At 40.1% G+C, this 17804-nt stretch overlaps 2 long non-coding RNA genes across 2 annotated transcripts in view; both read left to right on the top strand.

Moving 5' to 3' along the window:
- Positions 1-17804, top strand: part of LOC107000227 (uncharacterized) — a 186207-nt gene that overhangs the window by 21623 nt on the left and 146780 nt on the right. The gene's annotated exons all lie outside the window — the stretch shown is intronic.
- The window catches only part of LOC114670007 (uncharacterized), a 31149-nt gene continuing 22447 nt past the window's right edge, over positions 9103-17804 (top strand). The window contains exons 1-3 of the long non-coding RNA XR_013398174.1: positions 9103-9188; positions 13648-13766; positions 16528-17430. This is a non-coding gene — a long non-coding RNA (uncharacterized LOC114670007). The remainder of the gene's footprint in view (positions 9189-13647; positions 13767-16527; positions 17431-17804) is intronic.

The following is a 17804-nucleotide window of genomic DNA, read 5'->3' as shown; positions in this document are numbered from 1 at the left end:
AGTTCAAGACCAGCCTGGCCAACATGGTGAAACCCCATATCTACTAAAAATACAAAAATTAGCTGTGCGTGGTGGCACACGCTTGTAATCCCAGCTACCCGGGAGGCTGAGGCAGGAGAATCGCTTGAACCTGGGAAGCAGAGTTTGTAGTGAGCCGAGATCACACCACTGCACTCCAGCTTGGGCGACAAAGGAAGAGCCTGGGTAAATGCAGGGGGACTCCATCTCAAAAAAAAAGAAAAAGAAAATATTCGTTAGCTGGGGGGCATCGTGGTATGCACCTGTAGTCCCAGCTTCTCAGGAGGCTGAGGCAGGACGATCGCTTGACCCAGGAGTTTAAGGCTGCAGTGCTAACTGCAGTGACTTCACCGTTGCACTCCAGTCTGCAAAACAGAGTAAGACTCTGTCTCAAAAGAAACAAATTTAAAAAATCAGATACTTGGTGCTGTCATAGTCAAGCATTTACTTAAAGTTTTAAAACCATCACTTGTCATTTGTTTTACAGGTTAAGTAAAATAATGTTATATTTAAAATTTCAGCCCTGGAACTTTATCTGCATTGTAAGGTTGGTACAATTATGTTTCTGCATTGCCATATTAAGCTCAGTTAACTCAATTTGAAGCTATTTAGATTTTCTGATTTTAATAGGATTTGTTAGGTAATTATACATCTATATCTATGCCTGTCTAGCTATCAATACACCATTTGGCTTCTAGTTCTTAACTTACTTATTTTACTTCTACTGAAATATAATAACATTTATAAAATTAAAAGCTAGGCCAGGCATGGTTACTCACAGCTGTAATCCCAGCAGTTTAGGAGGCCAAGATGGGAAAATCATTTGAGGTCAGGAGTTCAAGACCAGCTTCAGCAAAATAGACCTGTTTCTGCAAAAAATTTAAAAATTAGACAGGCGTGGTGGTGTGTGTCTGTGGTCCTAGCTACTCAGGAGCCTGAGTCAGGAGGATCCCTTGAGCCCAGAAGTTTGAGGTTACAGTGAGCTCTGATTGCACCACTGCACTCCAGCCTGAAAGACAGACAGACCTTACCTCTAAAAAAAAAAGTAAAAATAAAAGGTAAACCATAAGCCCTCAAACTTTATAAAAACTCTGTCATAAGTATAAGGGGTCAGACAGGCAGGACACCAAAATTATAAGAGCTAAAACTGTATATAATATAATATAATTATGGTAAGGCAGCTTGTATGTTCTCTTACCAATATTGCAGTTTGTCATTATGATGTGATGGGCACCTGCACAAAGCAGATGGACCTGAATGTTATCTAACATTTCCTGGAGGGCAGCCCTCAGGGCTGTGAGAGCATACTTATTTGAACACTTTCTTGTGAGAGGTCTGGAAAAGTTCCTGAATTTTTTGAATAGTGCAGAACTACAACCTTCATAATCAGTTTACAGGAAGTTCGAATAATTGCTCTAAGATGGCATAAGTTTCACTCCACATTGTTTACCAAGATGATTTAATCTGGTCGTTTAAATTAACATATTGGTGGTCTGTAATATATGTACATGTTGTTTTTACTATTGTTTTCAAATGAGTGAGGTACGTCTTTATATTCTGACATGAAAAATGTTCGTGATATACTGTCTAGTGGGACAGAAGTTTCAGGACAGAATGTACCATATGATTCCATTTTGTAAAAATTAATCAATTAAACAAACAAATCTATCTATATGTATCTATGGAAAACAGAATCCAGCTGGGCATGGTGGTGTGCACGTGTAGTCCCAGGTACTTAGGATGCTGAGGCAGGAGGATCGCTTGAGCCCAGGAGTTTGACGCTGCAGTAAGATCAAACTACTGCAGTCCACTCTGGGCTAGAGAGGCAGAACTCGTCTCTAAAAAAACAAACAAAGAAAAAAAAAAAAGAGGAGAAAAATAAAAGAATCCACTATACTACGTAAAGGCCAGGGGAATTGAGCCTTCCATTTATATTTTACATTTCTGTGTTGCTAATTTTTTTACTATATGGGAGTTTATTAATGATGCAATCCCTGATTGAAGGTACAAGAAATGCATCAGAACTCCAGATGTCAATGTACTATACAGATTCTTGCTTTGAAAATATGATCTGAGAGCAATGTGATTGCAGTCCTTGGAATATATAGTCTTCTCTGACTGCTGCTGCAACCTTACTTATTTATTTTAAATCTGTACAAATTTAATGCATACAGCTTGATGAGTTTGGAGATAAGTAAACATCCATGAAACCATTTCCACAATCTATGCCATAAACATATCAATTACATCCAAAATTTCCTCCCACCTCATTATAATTTGTGATAAGAACAGTTAACATTACTATCTTAGCACATTTTTAAGTATAAAATGCAATATTATTAACTCTAGGCACTATGTTGTACAGATGTCTAGGACCTATTCATGTTGCATAACTGAAATTTTTTGTGCCCTTTGACCAATAGTTCCCCATCTTCCTTTGCCATATGGCCCTGGCAACTACCGTTCTACTTTCTGATTCTATGAGTTTGACTATATCTGATACCTCATATAAGTGGTATCATGTAGTATTTGTCCTTCTGTGTTAAACTTATTTCACTTAGCATAATATGCTCCAGGTTCATTCATGTTGTCGCAAATGGCAAGATTCTTTCTCTTTTAAGGCTAAATAGTATTCCATTTTATGTATATACACCACGTTTTCTGTATCCATTTGTCCTTTGGAAATTTATGTTGCTTGCATGTCTTGGCTATTGTGAATAATGCTGCGGTGAACACAGGAGTGAAGATATCTCTCAGTATACTGATTTTGAGTCCTTTGAATATATGCCCAGAAGTGGGATTTTTGGATCATATCATATTTTTAATTTTTCAAGTAGAAGGATTCCCTTTTCTTTACTTTCTCGCTTGTTGAATTTTTAAAGTATCACATTCGAAAGATAAAAACAGTAGTTTTTAAAATAAAAATATTTCTCCAGGCACGGTGGCTCATGCCTGTAATCCCAGCACTTTCAGAAGCTGAGGCGGACGGATCACTTGAGCCCAGGAGTTCAAGACCAACCTGGCCAACGTGGTGGGACCCTATCCCAAATACAAAAAATAGCTGGGCTGGTGTCATGCGTCTGTGGTCCTAGCTACTCGGGAAGCTGAGGTGGGAGGATCACCTGAGCTTGGGAAGTTGACACTGCAGTGAACTGAGACCAAGCCCCTCCACTCCAGCCTGGGTGACAGAGTGAGAACCTGTCTAAAAAAAAAAAAAAAAAAAATTAAGAAATGCAAGCCGTTGGTTTCCACAGCAAGTCTTGACCATCGATCCACACCACAAGGGGGTGCTGTGGGATTCTGAATGAGTCACATCACTGGCACCTCAGTTTCCCCTCTGTAAAACGAGAATGACACCCTCCTCACCGGGAGGTGGCAGAGCTGAAACGATGTGGCTGTGAAAGCGAGTGGGTCTGAGTGGGTTCTGGGAGACTGCCTTTACTTTTCCTAAATTTGAATGGGGGTTGGGATAAGGTGAGACTGAAGAATCTTTGTTCTGGTCGATTATATTTCTAAAACTAGAACTAAGAATTCAGTGCTTCGCTTCCTCCTCTGACCTAAGTCTCACGCTCCTATTCAGAGTGGTGGGGTGGAAGGAAGCTTGAAGTCACCCTGTCCTCAAAGAATCTGACAAAAGTTACGCACCTTAATCCCAGAAAACTGCATGGAAAGCTGATTTTTAAATACAATTCCTGGAGATTCCCAGGCCCACGTGAAGGATCCTTCATTGATTTAATTCAATCACCTTGTTTTACCCAGGAGAACAAGGTTTAGAAATTAAGGCCACCGAGCCTGGCTGTTAATGGCTCACAGATTCCCCATCCCCAAGAATTGCTCTGGGTGTGAGAACCACCTGCAATGCAGTGGTGTGATTTATGCTCCTGAAAGCACATCCTCTGCCAGGTGCGGTGGTTCAAGCCTGTAATCCCAGCACTTTGGGAGGCCCATTAGGGTGGATCACCTGAGCTCAGGAATTCGAGACCAACCTGGGCAACATGGCAAAACCTCATCTCTACAAAAAATTTAAAAAGTAGCCGGGTGTGGTGGCAGCTACTGGGGAGGCTGAGGTGGAAGGATCGCTTGAGCCCTGAAGGCAGAGGTTGCAGTGAGCCGAGATCGTGGTACTGCACTCCAGCCTGGGTGACAAAGTGAGACCACATCTTGCTTGCCTGTTTCCCCCTCCCTGGTCTGTTTTCCTCACGAGCTTTTCCTGAAGTGCATATGCCCAGTAAATCACACACACCTCAACCTCTGTCTGAGGCTCTCCTAGGGAATCTGACCTCATACAAGTGCCAAGTGTCACTGGCATCATTTTATAGATTCTAGACATTGATAACATGTGATGACAATATACCAATAAGATACCTAACTGCTCTCTTCACTTTATACAATCATACTTGGGACCTCAGAAATCATTTAGTCATTTTACAGGTGAGGACATGTACATATATATATGTGTGTATATGTAAATATATACTTTATAATATTTATATATTTATTCTCCTGCTTTTTCCACTTAATATCATATCACAATGATTTCCCTTTACTTCTTTTTTTGTGGCTCCTTTTGATAAGCTTTGTAAAAAGAACTTTTATTTGGGGCTGGGTGTGGTGGCTCACACCTGTAATCCCAGCACTTTGGGAGGCTGAGATGGGTGGATCACCTGAGGTCATGAGTTCAAGACCAGCTTGGCCAACATGGTGAAACCCCGTCTCTACCAAAAATACAAAAAAAATTAGCTGGACATCGTGGGGCACTTGTAATCCCAGCTACTTGGGAGGCTGAGGCAGGAGAATCGCTTGAATCCGGGAAGCAGAGGTTGCAGTGAGCTGAGATGGTGCCACTGCACTCCAGCCTGGGTGACAGAGCAAGACTGCATCACAAAACGAAACAAAACAAAAACAACAAAAAAACTTTTAAGTTCAGGGATACGTGTGCAGATTTGTTATATAGGTAAACCTGTGTCTTGGGAGTTTGTTGTACAAATTATTTCATCAAACAGGTATTAAGCCTAGTACCCATTAGTTATTTTTCCTGATCCTTTCCCTCCTTCTACCCTCTACCCTCTGGGAGGCTCCAATGTCCACTGTTCCTCCTCTGTGTGTCCATGTGTTCTCATCATTTAGCTCCCACTTGTAAGTGAGAACATGTGGTATTTGGTTTTCTCTTCCTGTGTTAGTTTGCTAAGGATAACGAGCTCTAGGTCCATTCATGTTCCTGCAAAGGACATGATCTTGTTTTTTTAAGTCTGTATAGTATTCCATGGTGTATACGTAGCACATTTTCCTGACACCGTCCACTACTGATGGGCATTTAGGCTGATGCCATGTCTTTGCTGTGACTAGTGCTGCAATGAACATATGTGTGCATGTCTTTATGATAGAACGATTTCTATTCCTTTGGATTTCCCTTTACTTCTGTCTTTATAAACATACTTGTGAAAAGATGCATAATATTCTAATCTATGAAGGTACCTTTTTTAAACCTAATATACTCAAATAGGGGAACAGTTATTTATATTTTTATTATTATAAATTATGAAAAGGAATGTCTTTATGTAAATATTTGTTACTGTGTTTCAGGGGTTTTTTTCCTTAGGAAAAATCTTCTAGAAATAGAGTTACTGGGCCACAGGGTATGATATGTATTGCAAATTTTTCAAAAAAATTTTTACCAACTTACATTCCCAACCACAATGCCGTCTGGCAATTTGAATCCTTTTGCCAATATCAAGTGTTATTTTTATAAAAACAAACCCCAAACTCTGACTTAAAGTGAAAAGAACTCACTGCTCCATTAATTTATCTTTCTTTGTTTACAGTAAAGTTGTTTTTTCATATCTTTATTAGCCATTTATTTTTCCTGTTTGGGAGAGTTTTCCCCTTGTGTAGGCCTTTAATAATGAATTTGTACAGTTTTTGGCAGCCATTCTGGAAAAATATTATACTAGTTGTGAACTTTGTTACTAAGTCTTTGATTTAGAGATATTTATGCTATAATTTCTCCAGAGCAACATTTTTTACCTGTTCCGTGGCAAAGTGTATGGGGAAAAATTTGAGTCTGGAGAAATTCCATTAGTAATTAACACTCAACCAAATTTACCTCCCTCGCTACAGGCAAGACGGAATGTCTTTAAGAGAGGATTTCTAAACATAAAATGTAATGTGATAATTAAACAAAATATTTAAAGTGGAATGGAGGCAGAAATGAAAACACTTACACATTTATGAAAAAACACAAAGTGGGCAGATGACATTGTTCAAAATGCAAGGGTTAGGGCAATGTAACCCATGTGCCTCGAAGATACTAACAAATTCAGACATCCCTAATGTTATGTTTGTCTTAGGATTTCAACTTGTGGTTTTAAAAATGTTTCTCATTTGGTTGTTTTCTTATTTCAGAAATAAGGTTGACCCTAAGAAAAATCCAATTGGATAGATAATCAACACTGCAAGTCAAGCAAGCGTTTTAGCCTCCGTCTCAGTGCAGTGTTATCATTTATGTTTTCATGATTTTAAAAAAATTAAATGCTGACAGTTTTTCAAGAGACAAGATTAAATTCTGTACTGAAATTCTTCAAGCTTGGGCTCTAGCCAGAGGTGAACTTTATTTTGGAAAATCTGAGGAAATGAGCTCCATTAATTCTGAGGTGTGGAAAGAAGGATCTTGAAATACCCCTCGCTTCTCCAGACACATTATTTAACCTAGCACATTCCTTACAGCAGCTGTTCCAAATCTTTTCCACTTTCCCCAAACCCTCCTAAGCCGTATGGAGAAGGCAGATGCTGGGTGACCTTCCTTGTCCAAGCTCCTCCCATCTCCAAATGCCCCCATGTCTACTCCCGCTCAACCATAAGTTCTTTTAGGACAGCCCGCTGTCTTTCCTTTACGCTCCCCTTCTCCCAGTCCAAAATGGAGTGCCCTGTTCATAAGAATCGTTCACTAATCAAGAGGTTGAAAAGGAATGATTGCGGCAAAATCAACTTAAACAACATGGATCCTAGATTTTGCTGGTAGTCAGACCCTGACTAGAGTCAGTTTCCTTGGAATAATGAACTAAGGAAGGAACACAGCAGAGTGACCCTTACAGGCCTAAGTTAGAACCTGGTCCTACCACTCATTAACTGGGTGATCCTGGACAAATTATTTAACCTCTCAACCCTGCTCCCCCTCATTCTTCAGATACTTCATCTCAAAACATGAGGATAATAGAAATTCCTGGCTCCTAGAGCTCTTAGGAGGATTAAATCAGAGAATGGAGTTGGTGCAGAATGTGCCACTTAATAAGCGCTCAAAATAGCTATAATAGATGTTGTCATATATCATCAATATATCAAACCTCTGAATAATTTGCCAGGTTTGCAAACTGTTTTCCTAATCTCTTTCTGCCTTATGCAGGCAAATTTCAGTTTAAAAAAAGGAAAGGGGGTGTTGAAAGAGATGGGAATTGTTTCTCAGCTCCTTCACCCTGATTTTAGAACTTTGATCTACCTCCGAAGCCAGGAAAACCTGCCCCTCCCCCACTCCAGGATGGAGGACAGAACACATGACCTCTGCTTTACTTCGCCATCGACTCTGTACCGCGACTCCCTCTCTGATTCTAGTAGACCCTAGCTCAGTGCCTGGCATGGGGTGGGGCGCAACACTCCACACAGTTGAGTTGCTGGAATCCCCACGTCCCTTCTCACGAATGGACTCTGGACAGAGTTGCTTACTTCTGTACCTGTCTGCTTGCATCTTAGAGAACATTTTTGTTCTGCAGAATCTAAAGCTCTTTCAGAGCATAACTCAATCACAAAGATTTCAGGGCAGACTATTCCATATGCATTGATTGTTTGTCAGTTCACTTAGTAAATATTTATTCAATGACTACTGTGCTTTTTACAAAAGAAGAGCACGTATTTAGCCATAGAAGAACTTGTTTGCTTTTTCCCCCCTCAGATCCTTCAAACTCCAGTGAGGTTACCTTTTCCTTTTTGATGCTTTAAAATAATGTCTGACTATAGTGACATCTACTGGTAAAACGGAGCTCTAAGCCAAAGGAATCATAAGCAGCTAGCCTGCTTTTTTGACAGTTCTTTTTTCCCTAAGTGTGGTCCAGGCAGATGTCCAAATCAACAGTCCTTGATAATGAGAACTACTAAACCACTTCATTAAAGTCACTTTCCTGCTAATGATTTCTGAATCTTAAAAGCTGTCCTGTTTAAAATACTACCGCTGTCCTTGCTGAAGAATCACAGACCAAGCTGCCAGGCAGCTTTTTGAAAGGACCATACTTAAGAAAGTGCACAGAACCTTAGAAAGATATTGTATTAAAGTAACTCATGTTGAATTGAATGACTGTGAGCCCCGGCTAACACAGCATTGCCATGAGCTGATGGATTCCAGGACATTTCAGGTCATGAATGAATTACTATTTGAAAGTTAATTTGCATGCCATGTGGCAGATAGATGAGGTCACTGGATTCTTGTATTAAAGAAGTCATTGGTCAAGCTTGGGATTTTATTTTACATATAATGCAGTATTCAGTTGTTAAATTCTCAAGGTATCCATCAACAGGACATTCAACACAACATAAATACTGTGCATTTGCTAAAAAGAAAAAAAGCAGGAAGGAATAAGAAATAATGCTTTTATAATATTAGTAAATTATATGTTCTAAAATTGAAAAATAAAGCTTTTTTAAGAATAGATATTTAATTACCTTGAAATCTGGGAGAGAAACAACTATATAATTCTCTAGTAATTGGTTGCTAGCTTGCAAAATGTTAACTATGTCTGCTGGTGCCAATGAGTTTCATCAATCAAGATGCGTTTGGTTAGATGGCCTCATGGCAGCAAGAGGCTGAAGCAGCTCTAGCATCACCTCCTTACACAAGCAGAAAACATTCTTCAGAAGCCTCATTGTGAGAACAAGCAACTCTTTCCCTGGGGTGTTGCCTGCAAACTGCCTCTCACATATCATTGGTCAGAACTGGTTACTTTGCCTCTTTCTAAGCCAATCACTGGCAAGAGGATTGGAATGTTTGGTTTAGAGACTAATTGAAATTCACCCCAACCTTAGCCCCTCCTCTGGGTTTGGGATGGGAGCACTTTGATCAGCACGTGGCATGATAACTTAAAACTGGGGAGATTCAAGCAAGGAAAAAGGGAGGAAGATGAATTTGGGTAAGGAACCAATGGTGTCTACTACAATCAAGAGGTGAATGTGTGGGGAGGATAATGAGGCAGATGTGGGTCTCTAGAAATCTGGGTTGGATGGGAAGGATGAGGATGCTAACCCAAGAGAAATGCTGGAGCGAGAGAAGGGTTTGTTTTATTTTGTTTGGTGTGAATCTAGAAGAGACCTGAACATATTTATAAGTAGAAGGGGGGTCAGTAGAAATGAAGAGTTTGAGAACTCAGAAAAACAAGTTCCCAGAGCAGATGAGAAAGAGTGGAATCTCCAGTCAGGTACCAGACTTTGGGATTTAGAAGATCAAATTTCAAAAAAAATGGGTGAGTCCATCAGAAAATTGCCAACTTTTAATTTCTTTGATCAGAGGCTTAAAAAAAAACTTAACAATTGTTAATTAAAGTTACTTTCGATTACAATTAATTGAAAGTAATTACAATTAATTTCCATTAATTTCTCAGTTTCTGGATTTTAAATGTTCTTCTTGTTGACTTTCTCCAGATTTTTTTTTTTTTTTGGCTGTCCATTATGTTATTGTGAAAATCTGAATAAGGTTGATATAATAGATGAAAACATTGTATTGATGTTAATGCTCCGATTTTGCACATTTTACTGTTCTTATAGAGAGAATGTCCTTTTAAAGGAAATGTACACTGCAGGACTGCAGAAGTGTAATGGTGGATTCTACGTGTCAATGTGGCTAGGCTATGGCACCCAGTTGTTTGCTCAAACACCAAACTAGATGTTGCTGGAAAGATATTTTTTAGATGTGATTAACATTTAACTCAGTAGACTCTGAGTAAAGCAGATTGCCCTCCGTAATGTGAGTGGGCTTCATCCAATCAACTGAAGACTTTAAGAACAAAGACTGAGGTTTCTGGAAGAGGGAATTCTCCTCAGAATTGCAACATAGAAACCCTGCTTGAATTTCCAGCCTGCTGCTCTGTGGAATTCAGACTCAGATTGCAATATTGACCTTTACCTTAATTTTCAGCCTGCTAGGCTGCTCTATGGATTTCTGACCTGCCAACCCACACAATCCCATAAGCCCATTTCATAAAATATATGTCTACCTTCCTTCTTCTCCTCCTCCTTGTACGTTCTTCTTTCTCACTTTCATTCATTCATATATATGTATATATATGGAGAACTGTGACTCCTGACTATACAGGGTAAATGGCATCATGTTTTCAACTTATTCTCAAATATTAACTCCAGGGGAATCTGGGTGAAAGGTAATGGGAATTCTTTGTACAATTCTTGTAGTGATTCTGTAATTCTGAAATTATGTCAAAATTAAAAGTTAACAGCAACGTTTATTTGAAATCCAGTTTGGAACAGAGCTTTTCTCTTATATCCAAGCATATAAACTTGTCTACATTCCCGAGGTAGCTGACAAACGCCCATTTAACACATAATGTAGCTGAAATAGTGTGCCTTCTCACAGGGATTAAATAGGAAGAAAGCAAGACTGTTTGAACAGTGATTCAAGCAGAAGGGAAAACATTGAGATTGAGTAACAAATTTTATTTCACCTTTACTTGGGTGGAAAAACTATTGCACAGTTTAATATTGAACTGCCAATGTGGAAAATGGGGGAAAAAAGCAACAGCTGGTGGGTTGAGGAAAGAATGGTCGATAAAGAAGAAACAAGTGCTTGGGTGTACCTAGAGAGGAAGGGAGGAGAGTTTTAAGGAAGGTTTTGTTTGATTTGGTTTAATCTGAAGAAATTTGAGCATATTTATACACAGGGGATGGAGCTAGGGTTGAGTGAATACTTGAAATAACGTCAGAGAGAAACAAATGGGATCTTAAGCAAGCAGTGTTTTCTTAAATTTTATATACCATTAATTTGTTTTAATAGTAAAACTGGAGGACCAATATAAAGTTGTTGACTTTTATATTTGCCAAGTGAAGACTTTAAACACACACATACACACACACACACACAGCCACCCAAACAATGACTATCCACTGTTACCATAATTTCATAAAGGGTGAACACTAATACATAAAAGGCAAAATGTAAACATTTACTAGATTTAGCATGGTGTTCTTATTTCACTGAGGACTGTTTTATGGACTCTGGCTTTTTAAGTCAGTCTTGGCTGAGCATCTATAAGCACCTGTGTCTACCCTGGTAATCTGTGCGAAGCCTGATGAAGAGGGATGTTCTCAAACACACACTTCGGGTGGTGGTACATCCCCATCTCCTCCATTGTGACTTTGGTTCTTCCGAGGGCTCACTTCCCCTTACCTCTATAGGTGATCCAGGTAAGCCCTGATTTGGCTCTAGGTTCCGGTTCCTCCTCCTCCCAAGGGCAAACTTACAAGTGGAGCTGTGGCACCCACCTCCACTGGCTTTACTGAAATTGCATGTTTACCTTCCAAGTTTTTCAATACTTTTTATCACCAATTCTGCCCTTTGTTAATGTTCAAACCCACTGATCTCTTTCTGGTTACTGGAGCTTTACTTGTGTTTTCGCCTTGCTCATCACCTCACCATTGCTTCTCATAGAATTTTTTGGCTGGAGAAATGTATTAGCACCTGTTTCTGTTTCTCTAATTCATGTTAGATGCCTCCTACCTTAACAGGGAATAGCTGTTTTGGCTACACACCTTACTGGTGAGATTAGTGCCATTCCCCTGTGCTTTGTTTAGGACCTTTCCTGATCCACAACCTTTAGGGTAAAAGTCCAAGGCAATTCATGTCCTCATATCTGCAAATGAAAAGCATGAGATCAATTAGAAAGTGTTTGCTTTGGGTCAGACAGACTGTGTGTGTGACAAACAGACTGTGTGTGTGATGTGCTTTGTCCTCTGTCCTTGTTTAGCAATGTGACTTCACACAAGTTTCTTAAACTCGCTAAGTCATCTTTCTTATTTGTAACATAGAGAAAATAAGAATCTCAAAAGGCTTTTCCAGGGATCAACTGAGAGAAATATGTAAGGAGCTTTGACATGTGCTGGCACATGGCAGGGCTCAAGAAATCGTGCCTGCTGTTATAACCCTCCTTTCTTCCTAGCACTTTCTAGAATGATGCTGTCAAACATGCTAACTACTAGTGTCACTGAAACACCAGGGGTCCGGTCTAGGTCCTGCTGCTTGCTTCACAGAAAGGCGATGACTGAGACAATGAGTATTGCCAAGGAAGAAGGCTTTAATTGGGGGCTGCACCCAAGGAGATGGGGGTTCAGTCTCAAATTCATCTCTCTGATTGATTAAAATTAGGGGTTTATATAGCAGGGAAGACATGTTACTATGTCTGAGAAAACGGGAACTCCAGAGGCGTAAGGAAGCAATCATGATGAATGAGGGGCCTGGCGTTTCATTGTGTGGATGCAATGACGTGGTTTCGGTTCTTTGATACTTCCTGAGAGGCCTGGGGATCCTTTCCCGAGGAAGGAACTCAGATACAAACAAGGACCAATTTCTATGTTTATCCGAAAACAACTGTCTATGGGACTGTTAGTCGGTTTCACTAGCTAGTGGAGGTGGGTGCCACAAGTTTCACCTGTAGTTGCTCTTGGGAGGAGGACGAACCACAGCCCGGAGCCAGGTCAGGGTTTACCTGAATCACCTGCAGAGACGAGGGGAAAAGAACTCTCAGAAGAAACAATGCCATGATGGAGGAGATGGGGATGTACAACCATCCGAAACAACTTACAGCTTTAAGTTTCAAACTTTAAGACTAGAAGGGCCAATTTCTACGTTTATCCAAAAACAACTGTCTATGGGACTATTAGGTCATTTCACTAGCCACATGTACCCACTGAGCATCTGAAATGCGGCTGGTCTCAGTTGAGATGTGCAGTAACTATAAAACACACATTCGATTTTGAGGCTTGGGATGATGGAAAGAATGTATCTCACTAATAATTGTTTATATTGATAACATGTTGAAACAGTAATATTTTGGATGTACTGGGTTAAAAAAATATATTATTAAAATTAATCTCACTTGTCTTTTTACATTATTTAATATGGCTTCCAGAAAAGTAAAAATTACGTGTGTAGCCTGCAGTGTAATTCTACTGGACAGCGTTATTTTAGAATCCTGATTCTTATTTGTGAAATAGGTTGACAAATTGATGTATGGGATCTTTCTTTAGAGATCACTCCTGGATATGACCCCGTTGTCCACCTGACATCCCTGCAGAGGATGGCGTGTTGTCTTTACCACTTCTTTGGCCTTAAACATCTGCTTTGTACTGTGTCTTGCTTTTCTCATGCACTTAGAAGATTAAAGATCTTAATAACATAAAGAGATGTCATCTGAAAAAGGTGGACAGATATCCCATCATATCCCCAAGGGTCGAGTCATAAAGAGACGGGAAATCTGCTTGTGAGCACATAGGTGACAAATATTGGGCATTAATTAAGGTTAATAATTAATAATTGTATTTGGGTACAAGTAAGAGAAACACTTTTTTTTTTTTTTTTTGAGACAGAGTCTGGCTCTGTCACCCAGGCTGGAATGTAGTGGCACCATCTTGGCTCACCGCAACCTCTGCCTCCTGAGTTCAAGCGATTCTCCTGCCTCAGCTTCCCGAGTAGCTGGGACTACAAGGTATGACCACCATGCCCGGCTAATTTTTTGTATTTTTAGTAGAGACGGGGTTTTGCTATGTTGCCCAGGCTGGTCTCCTAAGCTCAGGCAATCCGCCCGCCTTGGCCTTCGAAAGTGCTAGGATTACAGTTGTGAGCCACTGTGCCCAGCCCAGAAACAAATTCTAACTCAATCACAAGTAGGGAATTAATTGGAAGGATAGTGGGGATCTCACAGACTTGGTGGAAGAGCTGGACAACTGAGCATCAGGAGGGACAGGACCCAGTCTGTCTATAGGATTTCTATAGCCAGCACCCAAGGCCCTTCTCTCTGGGCACTGCCACTGGACAGCTCAAGGGTGCACCTTCTGCGCTTGAGACCCTGCTCATGATTCAAATTACAGAGAGAGATAAACCTGACTTGGCTGAGCTCAGGTCATGGGTCTGCCCACTTCCTAGGCCACTGGGGGTAGGATTCTGAATTGCCAGCTCCACCAAAACTAGGGACTTAGATTTCAACAGTTCCCCAAAGGAAGGGGTTATGGCAGAAACACTGCTTTAGGTTCATCAAATTCTGTTGCTATTGTTCTTTTCCTCTTCCTGAGCACAAAGGAAAATCTTATTTCCTACCCTCCTTTTAAGTTAGGTTAAAGTCAATGGCATCTGGGTAGAAACGATGTTCTCTGTCAAGACTGTTGATGTAAAATCTTGGTAAACTTGGAGGCTACCTGCATGAGAAGTCAGGGTCATCAGAGGGAAGGAGTCTGGAGCGAGTCTGGAGCCTAATCACCACTTAAGGGAGGGATACTGTAGAGACCTTGCAACTTACATCAGACTGTGAGGGAATCGAGATATAAAGCTTTATTTTTTAAGACTCTGAGATTTGGGGTGTTGTCTGTTATAGCAGCCATCATAATTACTCTAATACAGGGATATTATTTCAGAAGAAAGGGGGTGAGGGAAGCTGGGAATACATTCTATCTCTCTAGGGAGAGCAACAATAACCAAAAACATAGAGTCTTATTTATGAAGCAATACAAATTTTATTAATATACAATGGGAAATTTAACAGTTTAGGGAATCAGGTACTCAATCTTTTGATTCTCTTCTACGCTTACGGTCTATGAGAAGCCAGATTATAATCACATAGTTACTTGATAACACAAATATACAAAGAAAAAGGAGTGCTGATTTTATAATGTAGTGTTCAGGAGCATGAAGACTTGACTGTGTATTCATTGGGCCATGTTTCTTAAAATGAAGTTCAAGAGTCCCTCAAACCAGAGGTACATAAAGCCCAGGATAAATATGACACATCTGCCTAGGGTACCTGAGATTTGGGGAATAAAAAGCTAAATAACTGAATTGGTAATTTAAAAACATTTTTACACTAAAACACACAGATATATTATTAATTAGGATGCAAAAAATTGCATGGATTTTTATTTTAAAGCATGAAGCCTCCAAGAAGATTTGAGGTTGAATTGGGCGGCTTTAGGGTTAGAGTGAGCAGTAGAATAGTGGAGTCAGGAGCACTGGCTTGGAGTTGGACAAACCAGGGTTTTGAGAATAAGACTCTTGACATTTACTAGCTATGTGACCTTCGAAAAGTCATGTAATTTGTCCAAGCTCTATAACCTCATCAATATGATGAAAATAAACAGACTTGTTTCAGGGACTCAAGGAGCCAGACCACAAAACTAGCTAGGACAGACACCTGAAGGACACAGTAAACGATGGTGGTTAGTGTAGCTGTGATGGTAGCTATGCCTCCAGATTCTTCTCAGCTATTAGGGGTGCTTTTGGGAGAAAAGCTGGGAACTCACTCTCTTGGTGTATCTCATCTCTACAATGGAGCAGGCCTGCCAGAGTCACTCTCCTTTTCTTTCTCCTGAGGCTGGCCACCTTTCTTCCGATTGGCACATTGCATCTGTAGAAATAGTATGGGGAAGTTATAGCTGAATGTGGCTGACCCAGGGTTCACTTCTGTATATTCAGATGACTGTGTATAGCTCCATTCTTTCCAGCTTGGAGGCCGTAGGAAGCCAGCTTATACCTAGGCTCTTGGGCAGCATCTTGCTGTAGCCCTCACAAACTGATTATATAGTCCGTATATGTCATGTTTGCTTCCAATTATGACCAATGTGAGGGCTTGACAATATTTGGTGTTTCCTTGCATTGGCTAAGATTGTTTATGGCTACTTCCCAACAAATGCTGATTAGCAGATTGCAAGAAATAAAACTGAAATATATGCAGTGTTGTCATCACCTATTGTTTCACATCTAGCTCTTGCTCTAGGAGGGGAAGGAGGAAGGAGGACATATGTATCCCTAAATCCCAAAGTCAAAAAACAATCCTTTCACCACCACAGTGACAAATGCTACAGTGACTCCCTGTTCTGCATTCTACCACCCTCAAGTATGGAGGCAGCATGAAGTACTGGAAAGGGCAAGGTCTTTGGAGTCAGGCAGACCTCGTGGCCCAGCCTCATCATTAACTAGTGAGGGGACTAGAATTTAACAGGTAGGTAACCCCATTCAACCTCTTTGAACTTCAGTTCCCAATCAGTCTATCTCCCAGGGTTGGTGAGGGAACGAGACAAAGATTAAGAAGCTCTTGGCTGAGATGAGGTTTATTCAATAAATGTTAGTGTCCTTTCCAAGTAAAAATTGTTTTGGTGCCATAGGAAGGCAGACATCTGAATCAGGGTCACACATGCGTTCTGGGATCTTGGAGAATATAGTCCTATTAAAATGGTGAACTTCAGTTTCATCTTTTGTAGTCTCTTCAATCATGGAGCATGTGGGAATTTAAATATGGTCTGCAGACTCTATGAGGCAAAAGAGGAGGGAGCAAAAGGAAGTCAGTAAGGTGAGTCAGGGTGACAGCCCAGATTACAGCAGTAAACATCCCTCTATGCAGGTATGTATGTATGTATGATGTCATGTACGTATGTAGCTCCTATGTCTTTTACTCCTTTTCTTTCTCCTTTCTTTTCCATCAAGTCACCTTTTCATTTTTGTTCCACCAATTTTATTTTATTTTATTTTGACTAAGTTATTTACCCACATGGTTCAAAATTCAAAAGGTGTAAAAGGGGATTCAGTGGAAAGTCTCCTCTCACCTTGCCCTTCAGCTGCCAAAGGCAACCAATGTTAACAGTTTCTTGCATATCCTCCTGGAATATTCTGTTTACCCTCTTTTTATACAAACGAGCACATACTCAACCATGATATGAATTTTGCTTTTTCACTTAACAATTTTGGGCATTATCCCACATCCATATATGGAAAGCTTCCTTGCTCTTCTTAAATTTATTTTTAATTGCATTATATTTTATTTTGGGTATATACCATGACTTATCTAACCAGTACTCTATTGAGGGACATTCAGGCTAGTTCCATGTTTTCTTGCTATTACAAATCAGGCTGGAATAATCTTGTACATATCATTTTGCACATAAGTAAATCTGATAGATGGTGCCAAATTGCCCTTTCTAGAAGTTGTACCAATGCACACATGCTGCAAAGTACCAAAGACTTCTGACTTTTCTAAAATGTACATGCAAAGGAACTAAAGCACATAAACAGGAAGTGTGTTCGCCTGTTGTATCCTGTACTGTCACGCAGGCTGGAGTGCAGTGGCGCAATCATAGCTCACTGCAGCCTTAAACTCCTGGACTCAAGCAATCTGGCCACCTTGGCCTCCCGAAATGCTGAGATTACAGGTGTGAGCCACTCTGCTGGCCTTGAAAGATAATGTAATTATATGTTAATATAAATAACTTTAATAAAAAATAACTATTTTCAAAAAAAAAATTAGTGAGAAGAGTGGCATTGCTTTATATTTTTGCAAACCTGGCTTGATAGATAATAGCTGTATTCTCCTATCTGCTTCTGCATTCAAGCTGTTGCAATTTCATGTCCAATAGCCTCTGGAAAGCTCCACTGTATACTTATGAGAGAATGATTGTGAAACAGGCTAATAATGTTCTTAGTATTGTTATTAAAATAGTTTTGACATTGAAAACACTTTGAAAGGGTCCTGAGGACTGTCAGA

Source organism: Macaca mulatta, chromosome 9 (assembly GCF_049350105.2).
Source record: "Macaca mulatta isolate MMU2019108-1 chromosome 9, T2T-MMU8v2.0, whole genome shotgun sequence".
NCBI lineage: Eukaryota > Metazoa > Chordata > Mammalia > Primates > Cercopithecidae > Macaca > Macaca mulatta.
This window is presented reverse-complemented; position numbering and strand designations above follow the sequence as displayed.